Source organism: Pseudophryne corroboree, chromosome 6 (genome assembly GCF_028390025.1).
Source record: "Pseudophryne corroboree isolate aPseCor3 chromosome 6, aPseCor3.hap2, whole genome shotgun sequence".
In the NCBI taxonomy this organism is placed as follows: domain Eukaryota; kingdom Metazoa; phylum Chordata; class Amphibia; order Anura; family Myobatrachidae; genus Pseudophryne; species Pseudophryne corroboree.
This window is the reverse complement of record NC_086449.1, coordinates 330,663,222-330,676,715: the sequence shown is the minus strand read 5'-3', so window position 1 is coordinate 330,676,715 and position 13,494 is coordinate 330,663,222. Positions and strand designations below refer to the sequence as shown.

The 13,494-nt window shown below is 51.8% G+C and overlaps 1 long non-coding RNA gene across 1 annotated transcript in view; it reads left to right on the top strand.

Annotated features, from left to right (window-relative positions):
• Window positions 1-13,288, top strand: part of LOC134932190 (uncharacterized) — a 74,116-nt gene extending 60,828 nt beyond the window's left edge. The window contains exons 2-3 of the long non-coding RNA XR_010179258.1: window positions 12,816-12,939; window positions 13,026-13,288. This is a non-coding gene — a long non-coding RNA (uncharacterized LOC134932190). The remainder of the gene's footprint in view (window positions 1-12,815; window positions 12,940-13,025) is intronic.
• The last annotated feature ends 206 nt before the right edge of the window (window positions 13,289-13,494 follow it).

Below are 13,494 nucleotides of genomic sequence, written 5' to 3'. Positions count from 1 at the left end.
GTCTTTTAGTGTTCCTTTACATGTATTGTACACTCCTCTTTCCACTTTCACAAATAAAGAGATTATAAGGAAATAACTTAATAAATTGCAAAATCAATATATAATAAACAAATTGTCAGACAGTCAAGATATTTGGCAGAAATAATTTTTTTGACATCCTCTCTTAACTAAAAAAAAAAAATCATAAAAATCTGAGGTGGTTGGTGGACAAGCTTGGTTGAACTGACATGAAATGACCCATATCCTAGATCAGTGGTTCCCATACTTTTTTGAATCACGGCACCATAGAGCATCAGAAATTGTTTCACTCCACCCCTAGGCCAAAAGTTTCTTATTGAGAAATTTAGAAAGAAATATTAAATTAAGTAAATTGGTATTATATGTCATTTTTAGGTTCAATTGTGTGGTGTGGGACAATATTTGCTTCTGTTTGTCCATATCTTTTATAATTGGCAGCCACCAGCACTGGCTTTGCCTGTTACATTGACCATTAATAATTAGAATTGGTTCTGGGCCACCAATCCAAGGCACCCCTGCAAGTACCGCTGCACACAGTTTGAGAATCACTGAGCTACAAGTAAAAGAAGCACAAAGTCTGGCACCAAAAAGTTTACAGACACAAAAGAAACCATGTTTTGTTTTGTAGTTCCTGCTACTGACAACAGGGGGATTCTAGACGTCTGATAAAAAGCACAGAGCACAAGGCAGTGTACCGCTAGGAATTCAGAAACAGAGACCGGAAACAAAAATTCTGAATTGAAATGCATTTCATATAACTATACAGTATAAATACCTCCTGTGAGTGGGACACAGCACATACTAAGAAAACATTGAAATAACTCCAATGTCTAAATGGTTGTAAAATAAATTGTGTGTACATACAGCACTACAGTACGAGGGGTGATTGATAATTACCCGTGTTTGAAGACAGATGGCGCCACTGACGTCAGACATGTATATCATCGTTTAGTGTCATCTGTCAAACAACGACTGTCAGAATTTCAGATAAATTCATTGTGTACTTTTGATTTGGTAGCTGTTGGAAGTGAGCTGGTTTGAGTTTTCTCTTACGTCCTAGAGGATGCTGGGGTCCACATTAGTACCATGGGGTATAGATGGGTCTACTAGGAGCCACTGGCACTTTAAGAGTTTGAGAGTGTGGGCTGGCTCCTCCCTCTATGCCCCTCCTACCAGACTCAGTTTAGAAAATGTGCCCGGAGGAGCCGGTCACAGCTAGGGGAGCTCCATAGCAGTTCTTTTTTTTTTTTTTTTGGAGTTTAGGCACAGGGAGGCTACTGGCAACAGCCTCCCTGCTTCGAGGGAGTAAGGGGGGGAGTAGTGTCTGGCCTGCAGGGTCTGAGCCACTATCTCTGCTGACAGGACACTGAGCTCCTGAGGGGATCGAACTTTCGCCGCCACAGGGGATCGCACACCCCAGCAGCATGCCGCCACCCCCATACAGCCTTACAGAGCCAGAAGACTTCAGTGGTGAGTTAGTCACCGGCCCCCCTGGCAAGCGTGGAGCCGGTGTGAAGACTGGGGCAACAGGGTAGGGAGCGCAGTACTAACTACGCTCCGAGGCTCAGCGGTACATGGTGTGGTGCTGTAAGGGGCGCCTTGAGCCAGCGCCTACACCCTACACTGTCCAACAAGCCTGTCAGGGTCCCAGTATTGCTGCCAGCACAGTTCCTCAGGCCAGTATAAACTACAGGAGAGCGGGATGCAGTGCTATGAAAGGGGGCGGAGCTTATCCTCAGAGCGGACCTAGCAGCATTCAGCGCCATCTTCCTGCCTGCAGAAGCGCTGACAGGGAGAGCTGTCCCTCCAAACAACTCCAGCTATCTTGTACGGTACCAAGGGGTTGTAGAAGGGAGGGGGGAGGCTGTGTATAGTCTGTGTAGTCTATTAAGGTAGTAATGTAATATACCCTGCACCAAAACCAAATAATTTATTTACATATTGAATAACCAGCTATCTAATAGTTTTCCCATAATAATTTGGGATTATTTAGCTGGAGGTGCTCCAATAATCACGTTTAAACCTTATAAACAAACAAAGACCGGCAGTTGCCGGAAAAAGATAGGGATTGCCTTTTTTGGAGCACCCTTTTAAATAATTTTATTTTAAATTGATATGATTAAGCTTGGGGGACGTATGATAATGTATGTGACAGTTATGAATTATTTTTCACCCCCTTTATTTTAAAGAGCAATATTAAAAGTTACGTTTTAAATTACTAATCATATCAATTTAAAATCAAATTATTTAAAAGAGTGCTCCAAAAAAGGCAATCCCTGTCTTTTTCCGGCAACTGACGGACTTTGTTTGTTTATATAGTCTATTAAGGTACACAGACAGCACCGGTAGTGTCAATAATTCTACCTTAAAAAGCGCTGTGTGTGAGTTGGCTCCAATCTCTGTGTCTCTCTGTGGCATACTTGGGGAAACAGTGTCTGACATTTCCCTGTGTGCGTGTGTGTGTGTTTGGGTGTTTACTATCTCACATAGCCATGTCTAGGGACTCTGTGTCATATGCTGCAGAAGATGTTCCCTCTCAGGAGGGATCCATTTCATGTACACAGGATTGTAATGCTTTGTCTCAGATCCCTAAGGAATTAAACGCATTGTTTGAGAAATCCTGGGAACATCCAGAGAAAAAATTCCAGATCCCAAAGAGGGTTCTTGTGGCTTTTACTTTTCCTGAGGATGATAGGAAAAATTGGGAAACCCCCCCTATAGTTGACGCCTCTTTATCTAGGCTGTCTAAAAGGGTGGTTTTACCTGTCCCTGGGTCTACCGCTTTGAAAGAACCGGCTGACCGCAAAATAGAAACTACACTCAAATCCATATACACTGCTTCAGGAGTAGCGTTAAGGCCCACTATTGCCTGTGCGTGGATTTCTAAAGCCATAGTAAAGTGGTCAGACACATTACTAGAGGACTTAGATTCTATGGATAGAAGTGACATTGAATTGTTTTTACGTAACATACAGGATTATGCGGGTTTCATGGTGGAGGCCATGAAGGACCTGGGTAATCTGACTACATGGACATCGTCCATGGCTGTCTCAGCACGCAGGGGACTCTGGCTACGCCAATGGTCTGCAGACTCGGAATCCAGTAGAAGTGTGGAGAACCTACCCTTCACAGGTCAGGCTCTATTTGGGGAAGCATTGTATGCGTGGATTTCCACGGCTACCGCTGGTAAGTCAGCCTTTCTTCCCTCAGCCGACTGTGCAGTCCTTTCGGTCTGCAAAAGCTAAAAAGTCCAAGACTCCTACCACTTTCTTCAGAGGTGGCTGACCAAACTCCAAGAAACCGGCACCTGCAGGTTCCCAGGAACAGAAACCTGCCTCTGTGTTCTCAAAATCCTCAGCATGATGGTGGACCTTCCTGCCTGGAGAACGGGCAGGTGGGTGCGAGGCTCAAATGTTTCAGTCATGTCTGGGTGTCATCCGGTCTGGATCCCTGGGTACAGGATATTGTGTCCCAGGGGTACAAACTGGAGTTTCAAGAGCTCCCACCCCACAGGTTCTTCAAATCAGGCCTGCCAGCTTTGCAGACAGAAAGGGCTATCCTTCAGGATGCCATTCAAAAATTGGAAAGGTCAGACGTAATTGTTCCAATTCCACCTCATCTGGTAAACCAGGGTTACTATTAAAACCTGTTTGTGGTACCGAAACCAGATGGTTCGGTCAGGCCCATTTTGAAGTCGCTAAACCCTTATCTGAGTGAATTCAAGATCAAAATGGAGTCTCTGAGAGCGGTGATCTCAGGGCTGGCGGAGGGAGAGTTTCTGGTGTCCTTGGACATCAAGGATGCGTACCTCCACATTCCGATTTGGCTGCCACACCAGGCTTATCTCAGATTTGCGCTGTTGGACTGTCACTATCCGTTCCAGGCACTGCCGTTCGGCCTCTCCACAGCACCGAGGGTGTTCACCAAGGTTATGGCAGAGATGATTCTCCTCCGCAGGCAAGGGGTGAATGTAATTCCTTATCTGGATGATCTGCTGACAAAGGCATCTTCCAGGGAAAGGTTGTTGCAGTCCACTGCTCTCACAACCCGACTGCTCAGGGAACATGGATGGATCCTGAATCTTCCAAAATCACATTTGGAGCCAACAAGGAGATTGTCTTTCCTGGGGATGATCCTCGACACGGAAGTGCAGAGGGTATTTCTACCAGTGGAAAAGGTGTTGGTGATCCAAACTATGGTCTGGGATGTCTTGAAGCCTACCTGGGTATCGGTTCATCAGTGCATTCGCCTTCTGGGGAAGATGGTTGCCTCCTACGAGGCTTTTCAGTGTGGAAGATTTCATGCACGGCCCTTTCAACTGGATCTCCTGGACAAGTGGTCGGGATATCATCTGCACATGCGCCAGAGGATACATCTGTCGCCAAAAGCCAGGATTTCACTCCTGTGGTGGTTACAATTGCCTCACCTTCTAGAGGTCCACAGGTTCGGGATTCAGAACTGGATCCTTCTAACCACGGATGTAAGTCTCAGAGGTTCGGGCGCAGTCCAAGGACAGTGGTCAAGTCTGGAATCTATTCTTCCTATCAACATTCTGGAGCTAAGGGCCGTGTACAACGGTCTTCTACAAGCGTCACATCTTCTACAAGATCGGGCTATTCAGGTGCAGTCGGACAATGTAATGACGGTGGCCTACATAAATCGACAGGGCGGAATAAAGAGCGGAGCTGCAGTGTCAGAGGTAAAAAAAATCATCCTTTGGGCAGAAAGGCACGCATTGGCTCTGAGGCAATCTTCATTCTGAGAGTGGACAACTGGGAAGCGGACTTCCTCAGCAGACACGATCTCCATCCAGGAGAGTGGGGCCTCCATCCAGGTGTTCACGGAGGTGACAAATCTTTGGGGTGTACCTCAAATAGACATGATGGCCTCCCATCTCAACAAGAAGCTTTGAAGGTACTGTTCCAGGTCAAGGGTCCCGCAAGCAGTGGCGGTGGACGCCCTGGTGACTCCGTGGGTGTTCCAGTCAGTGTACATTTTTCCTCCACTTCCACTCATTCCAAGGATTCTAAAACTCATAAAGAGAACAAGAGTTCAGGCAATCCTCATTGCTCCGGACTGGCCAAAAAGGGCTTGGTACACGGATCTACTGCTGGAAGATCCGAGGCCTTTTCCTCTTCGGGAGGACCTGCTGCAACAGGGGCCATTCGCTTATCAAGACTTACCATGGCTACGTTTGACGTCATGGAGGTTGAACGCCAGATATTAGCTCGAAAAGGGCATTCTGAACAAGGTTATTCCTACCCTTATACAGGCAAGGACAGGAGTAACGTCTGAACATTACCAACGCATTTGGAAAAAGTATGTATCTTGGTGTGCATCCAAGAGGTTTCCTACGGTGGAGTTTCAACTGGATCGGTTTCTCCTCTTCCTGCAAGCAGGTGTGGATATGGTCCTGCGTTTGGGATCCATAAAGGTACAGATTTCAGCCTTATCCATTTTCTTCCAGAAACAACTGGCTACCATCCCTGAGGTTCAGACTTTCTTGAAAGGGGTTCTGCACATCCAGCCTTCCTTTGTGCTGCCTACAGTACCCTGGGATCTTAACGTGGTGTTACAGTTCCTCCAATCGGATTGGTTCGAGCCTCTACAGGAGGTTGAGGTCAAGTTTCTCATGTGGAAGGCTGTCACTTTGTTGGCCTTGGCTTCTGCTAGACATTTGTCGGAGTTGGGGGCTTTGTCTTGTAAAAGCCCCTACTTGATCTTCCATGAAGATAGAGCTGAGCTCCGGGCACGTCAGCAGTTCCTTCCAAAGGTTGTGTCGGCTTTTCATATCAACCAACCTATTGTGGTGCCAGTTGCTACTGACTCCTCAATTCCGTCAAAGTCCTTGGATGTTGTAAAGGCTCTGAAAATCTATGTGAAGAGGACTGCTCATCACAGAAAATCGGACTCTCTGTTTGTCCTGTATGATCCCAAGAAAATTGTGTGTCTTGCTTCTAAGCAGACGATCTCTTACTGGATCAGGGTCACTATCCAGCATGCATATTTTATGGCAGGAGTGCCATGTCCTAAATCTGTTAAGGCTCACTCTACTCGTAAGGTGGATTCTTCCTGGGCAGTTGCCCGGGGCGTCTCAGCTTTACAACTTTGCCGAGCGGCTACTTGGTCTGGGTCGAACACGTTTGCTAAGTTTTACAAGTTCGATACTGTGGCCTCTGAGGACCTAAAGTTTGGTCAATCAGTTCTGCAGGAGTCTTCGCGCTCTCCCTCCCGTTCTGGGAGCTTTGTTACATCCCCATGGTACTAATATGGACCCCAGCATCCTCTAGGACGTAAGAGAAAATAGGATTTTAATTACCTACCGGTAAATCCTTTTCTCATAGTCCATAGAGGATGCTAGGCACCCGCTCAGCGCTTTGTGATCCTGCAGTGATTACTTGGTTCAGTACTGCTTTGTTCTTGGTTAAGTAATGTTTGTTACTTGGTTAGGTATTCTTGTTCAGCTGTTGCTGAGTTTTCAAGCTGGTTGGCTTGGTTTGCCTTGTATGTGTGAGCTGGTGTGAATCTCGCCACTATCTGTGTTAAGTCCTTCACTTGAAGTTGTCAGTCTCTTCGGGCACAGTTTCTAGACTGAGTCTGGTAGGAGGGGCATAGAGGGAGGAGCCAGCCCACACTATTAAAGTCTTAAAGCGCCCATGGCTCTTGGTGGACCCATCTATACCCCATAGTACTAATCTCTACGGACTACGAGAAAAGGATTGACCGATAGATAATTAAAATCCTGTTTTCCAATTTCAATCCCTTTGGACTTGCTGCGGCTCCCAGGGTTTTTACAAAAATAATGATTGCTATAGCAAAGTTGTTTAAAGATGGATGGTATCTGGATGATAGATCAACAATGTATAGGTCTAAAGTCATTATGTTGACACCATATGGTAAACATGCATTAGGTCAATAAGTACAAAAGGTAATTTTTTAAGGAAAAAACACTTTGTTTTAAAAATGTTATTATGCTGTGACTACAGGCACGGTGCCGGGACTTCTTAAAAAAGCCTATTATACTAGAAAACTAGTAATTTTAATCAAAATGTTTAATGCCAGTGGCATACACAGTGCTAATGTGTGTGTGTGTGTGTGTGTGTGTGTGTGTGTGTGTGTGCACTTGTTTATCTATCCTAATGGGGACAAGGGCCGGACAGCACACCAACACTGGCGAGTCTGACCCTGGGAGGTGATAGGGGAGTCATGTCTCAACTACCCAGCATACAATTCGCGCAAGTCCCCAAGAATCACGTTTACCAGACTGCAATGGGTGTCGGTGTGTGCAATGCAGAGTGTGTTTAAAGCAAACAGTTCCCCAGCAGCGCGTCGGGAGCATTCCCCGAATAATCTCCGGTGCTGCGGTGCCACCGGGGGGGGGGGGGGCAGGACGTCCTGCTTGCTCCACGCCGGTGGGGGACCTGGACCGGGTGCCCTCCCTCCCTCGCTCGCCAGCCAAGTCCCGGCCGGGAACTTGGCCGGAGGCGCCCCGTCCGCGCCTCCGAGTACGGCGGAGCGCGGACCTTCCCTGGTCCTCCCGGGGGCCGATGTGGACTCCCTGGCCGGGCTTAATAGTCGGGGGCGGGTCCACCGGGAGGGGAGGAGGGGCCGGATGATCCCCTTCCTCCGCCGGACTTAAGCTTTGGTCTGTCCTGGGCGCGTGGACTCGACGGGAGGGGTAGGCCCTACCTCTCCCTCCCTAGCGAGCCAAGTCCTGGCCGGGGACTTGGGCGGAGGCGCCCCGTTCGAACGGAGAGCCAACGCGAGTGCAGCGGACCACGGCGGCTTGCTTCCCTGGTCCGCTCCGGGCTGGCGGGGACACCCTTGCCCGGGCGGGGAGAGTGGGACCAATATTTATTCCCAACTCAACTCGACACTTACTGTATAATTTTTTTCACTGTTTCTTTATTTTTCTTTGAAGTGCTGCAGTTGCAGCATGCGGCCAGCGGGTGGCGCAGACTCCCTCTCCAGCGAGCCAAGTCCCGGCCGGGGACTTGGCCGGAGGCGCCCCGTTCGAACGGAGAGCCAGCACGAGTGCAGCGGACTGCGGCGGCTTGCTTCCCTGGTCCGCTCCGAGGCCGGCAGGGTCACCCTTCTCCGGGCTGCCCGGGTGGGGAGAGTGGGACCAATATTTATTCCCAACTCAACTCGACACTTATTGTATAATTTTTTTTCACTTTCTTTATTTTTCTTCGAAGTGCTGCAGTTACAGCATGCGGCCAGCGGGTGGCGCAGACTCCCTCTCCAGCGAGCCAAGTCCCGGCCGGGGACTTGGCCGGAGGCGCCCCGTTCGAACGGAGAGCCAGCGCGAGTGCAGCGGACCGCGGCGGCTTGCTTCCCTGGTCCGCTCCGGGGCCGGCGGGGACACCCTTCCCCGGGCTGCTCGGGCTGCCCGGGCAGGGAGAGTGGGACCAATATTTATTCCCAACTCAACTCGACACTTACTGTATAATTTTTTTTCAGTTTCTTTATTTTTCTTCGAAGTGCTGCAGTTACACCATGCGGCCAGCGGGTGGCGCCACTGCGGGGATCCGGGCACGGGCCCCCGTGTCCCACTTCCTTTCGCCACGGGGGATTTTTTCCCCCAAGAGAACACGTGAAATCTCCCCGCAGTGGCATCGGGCGGCCAGCGGGGGCGCCGCTGCGAGGATATGGGCCCCGGGCTCCGACATACGAGGTCCTGGGCCCTCTGTCCGTCTTGCGTCCACCTGGGGTATTTATTTCCCCCCCCCCCAGAAACAACGCGTGAAATCTCCCCGCAGTGGCATCAGGCGGCCAGCGGGGGGCACCGCAGCAGCGGCCCGGGACAGGCCGAGCGCCTTCCCCCCTGTCCGCCCAACCGTGGGGGCCGGGGGCGTGTCGCGCTCCACCGTTTCCCCCTTCCCCCCAGCGGCGCAGTCGGAGCCGGCTCCGGCCACCGGGGGGCGCCGGCGGGGGGGTGCTGGGACGACCCCGGCGCCGGTCCTCTCCTCGGGCGACCTCAGGTTCGGGAATGCGGCCGCCTCCCGTGCGGAAGTTTTGCGGATGAGTGCGGACCGGAGCGCCCGCGGCCAGCCGGCGCTTCCAGGGGTTCGGGAAGGAGAGGAGGAATCCTGGGTCAAGCGCGCCCTCAGTCACTCGTATCGCTACCCGCCACAGCACACCTCCGGCGGATCTCTAGGAGCAAGCGGAGGGCAGGGACCGAGAAGCCTGGTTCCCTGGAGCTTTTGCGAAAGGACCCGTGACAGAAGATGCGCGGAGCTCAGATATCAGCATGGGCAGGGCCTTCTTGCATCCGATTCTGCCCAGGCAGGGCTCCAGGAACCGGGGTCCAACAAGCCAAATTCTTTGGCGCTCCTGCGAAAGGGCTCGTGACAGGAGAGCTGCGGAGCTCGGAGAACAGCAGGGGCAGGGCCATCTCCCCTATGAGGCCGATAAAGGGTCCGCGTATTCCCTCGGCTGGACAGCGGGGGCACGGGGGAGGGTTCATCCGGGCGGACCGGGTACCTTTCATCTGCTTGGGGCGAGTGCTTTTTTGAATTTTTTTTTTTGTCTCGTTCGGTTCTTCCCTTCAACCGGCCAGCGGGGGGCGCTGCACACGCGGACCGGCGGCCACCCCTAGCCGCTCGGGGACTTTGCATTTAAATGGGTGGGGTGTTTTTGTCTTTTGCCTGTTTTTCACTTTCCCCCACCCTCTCAATCGTGTATTCCCTCGGCTGGCCAGCGGGGGGCGCCGCAGCGGGGACACGGGGGAGGGTTCATCCGAGCGCACCGGGTACTTTTCATCTGTTTGGGGCGAGTGCTTTTTTGAAATTTTTCCTTTCTTTTTCTTTTTGTCTCTTTTCGTTCTTCCCTTCAACCGGCCAGCGGGGGGCGCCATTGCCCGCAAGCTGGCGGACCGGGCCCTTCCGTCCCACTTACTTTCGCCCGACGGGAATTTTTTTCTTTTTAACCGAGAGGACACATGGAATCTGCCCCCAACCCAAACCCCCCCCCCCCGCTCGCAGTGGCGTTGGGCGGCCACCAGGGGGCGCCGCTGCGGGGATACGGGCCACCCGGGGGCCCGGGCCCTCTCTCCCGCTAACATTCGCCGGGCTTATACATTACTTATATTATTTCGGCCAGCAGGGGGCGCGCTTCCAGGGACGGTATGCCCAAGTCCGCGGAGCTCGTATGAGAAGGGCATTATGCCGCAAAATCGCGGAGCCCGAAAACCGGGTCTGATATTTAATCCAGCGGGAAGGTTGCCCAAGTACGCGGAGCTCAGGTGAGAAGGGCATTCGGCCAAAAGGTCACGGAGCCCGAATAACGGGTTGACATTAATTTAATCCAGGGGAAGGATGACCAATCCGCGGAGCTCGTGTGAGAAGGGCATTCGTCCGAAAACTCGTGGAGCCCATAAAATCGGGTTTGATTTGAATTTAATCCAGTGGGAAGGTTGCCCAAGTCCGCGGAGCTCGTGTGAGAAGGGCATTCGTCAGAAAAATTGCGGAGCCCGCAGCCTCGCTCTATACCTCCCCCCCCTTGCCCATCGCAGCGCCCCCTGGTGGGCTGAATCCGGTACTGCGATTTGTGGAAGTCTTGCTGATGAGACTGGCACCCCTCGGGCCGGGACAGGCTTCCAGGAGCCTGGGGAAAATTGGAGCATGTGACGCAAAAGTGTCGCGCGCGCCACCCGATACGCGACTCTAATAAGAACCCCGTCCCCGGATGTACAATAGGAAGCACGTGCCTGGCCCCTTGATTCCCCGAACCCTGTATTCATGGTGGGCGTGGTTAGACAGAAAGCGCGGGCTTGGTACAGCGTGTGCGCCACAAACCCCGGAAGTCCTGCGTCTGCCGGTCCCCTTGAGGCAATGGACGGAACCGACGGCAGTGACGAAGACTATCTCCCCGACTCGTCAGAGTTGAGCAGCTCGGATGACAGTGGAGGGGACGAGACGCCTTTTCACGGCAGGCAGGTTCTGGAAGTGTCCGGGGCTTGCTCCGCGGAGGCCGACCCATGTCTCCATCCGACCCGTGCAGTGTCGGTCCAGGTACTTACCCGAAAAGCAGATGGTTCGATTGCATGTAACAAGAAAAATTTCTGCCTGTGGTGCGAGAGGCCATTCTCAAAATTGCGAGACATGTGCAAGCTGTCCACCACAATGAGCATGAGGTAGCAAGGGCACTCAGCTTTCCGAAGCGCTCCAGGGAAAAGACAGTGCAGCTAGACCTGATTCGTACCCGGGAAAACTTTGCCCATAATGTCGGGGTTCTCCGTGAGGGCAGCTGAGTCCTCCTACCGTGCAAGCAGCCGGAAGAAGCAACGGCTCCCCAAGATTTCATGCACTGTGTAAAATGTAAAGGGCTATTCTCCAGGAAGCACCTGTGGCGCCATGTGAAGAGGTGCCCGCTCCGCAAAAGTGACAGCCCCAAACCTGGAAGAACCAGGGTGCAGGGTCTCTTCACTTACGCCACACCCGTCCCGAAGGATGTTGGCACCGGCCTCTGGAAGTTGCTGAGCAAAATGAATTACGATGATGTGGTACCGGTAATCAAAGGGGATCGCTGTATTATACAGTTCGGCCAGCACCTCTCCAACCGTCTGGGGTCTGATGTCAGCAAGCATGATTACATCCGTCAGAAGCTCAGAGAGGTGGTGCGGCTTCTGCTGCAGGCGATGAAGGTCACACCGTTGCGGTGTATGGAAGATTTCATTTGCCCACCGAATTTCCTGCAAGTGGTGCATGCTGTGAGGAGCCTGGCCGGTTACAATGACCGCACCAATACATATAAAATACCCTCATTGGCTCTGAAGGTGGGACACAGCTTGCAGAAGATTTCTGCTATGGTGGAGTGTCAGGCACTGATGGAGGGCAGTGCCCTGACAGTGGAGCGTGCCCGAAACTTTCGGAAAATTTATGAGGCGAGGTGGAGCGAGCTCATCTCCACTGCTGCCCTGAAGACACTTCGAGAGATAAAATGGAATGCACCGCTGCTTCTGCCCTTCACTGATGATGTTAAGCGCTTGAACCTGTACCTCCTTGACCGTCAGTGAGAGTACATTGATGAGTTGTCCGCCCACCCTTCCAAAAAGCAGTGGTCCATGCTGGCCAAAGTTACCCTCACGCAGCTGATTCTCTTCAACCGCAGGAGAGAAGGTGAGGTTTCCAAGATGCGGCTCTCCTTCTTCGATGTACGGCACACAGCCGATTTGCAGGGTGATGTGGCCCAGGCCCTGTCATAGCTGGAGAAGGCACTCTGTTGTCACTTCTCCTGTATTTAGATACCTGGGAAAAGGCAGGAGGCAGGAAAGTCCCTGTCCTGTTATCGCCAAGCATGCAGAAAGCGATGGAGCTCCTCACAGAGAAACGGACAGAATGTGGTGTGACCCCACACAATATCTACATGTTTGCTAGGCCAACAGCCATGTTCCATTATAGGGGATCCGACTGCATACGTCTCTACGCCCGGGAGTGTGGGGCCAAGCACCCCCGAAGTGTTATCTTCCACCCGCCTACGGAAGCATGTGGCTACACTTTCCAGGGTCCTCAACCTGAGCGATACAGAGATGGATCAGCTTGCTGATTTCCTTGGACATGATATCCGTGTTCATCGGCATTATTACCGCCTCCCGGAGGGTACCCTTCAACTAGCCAAGTTGAGCAAGCTCTTTCTGGCTCTTGAGCAAGGGAGAATGGCTGAATTCAGGGGTCACAGTCTGGAAGAGATCTCCATTGATCCAAACGGTAGGTATCACTTGACAGTGTGGCTCCAGGGACTGACTGTCTAAGTGGGCTGGTGTGATCGGTTTCCCTGTCCTTCTCTATCCACAGAGCTGATCCAGGTGGTGAGCGATGACTCTGGGGATGAGCCAGAGAGTCAAGATACCGAGGTTCCCGTGGTGCACGGGAAAAGAAGCCGGCAGCGTGGTGGCGGCGGATGGAGGTGCAGCTAAAGGTGGGTGTGACTGTCCATTCCATTTGAGATGCGTCCATGACTGGTGGTGGCGTTACTTGGTGACTGACCTTTCCTCTCCCGCACAGGTGATGAAAGGGGTGCCAAGCGCAATCCGTGGACCCCAGCAGAAGTGAAAGCTGTTGAATGTCACATGATTCGGTTCATTCACTCATTCAAGGTGCCGGGCAAGAATGACTGTGATGCGTGCCTAAGGGCAGAACGACAAGCGCTGAAGGCTCGGAACTGGCTCTCGGTTAAGTTTTACATTAAGAACCGAATTACTGCTGAAATGAGAAAGACCCTTTCCTGAATAAAATGTATCTGCTGCTGAATACATGTTTCCTCTATCTCTGGTTAACCCTGAAAATAAATCAGATATGTGGGTAGGTCCCCATGAGGTCCAGGGTCCTTCTGGTATTTGATACTGATTTATCGGTCAATTTGGTAAGGCGTAATGTGAATGTGATTCCCTCGGTGGGTGCGGACCTCCTGGTCATGCTTCTCGGGTGCAAGGAAAAAGGTGTCCCCATGAGGAAGGTTCCAGACATATGTCCC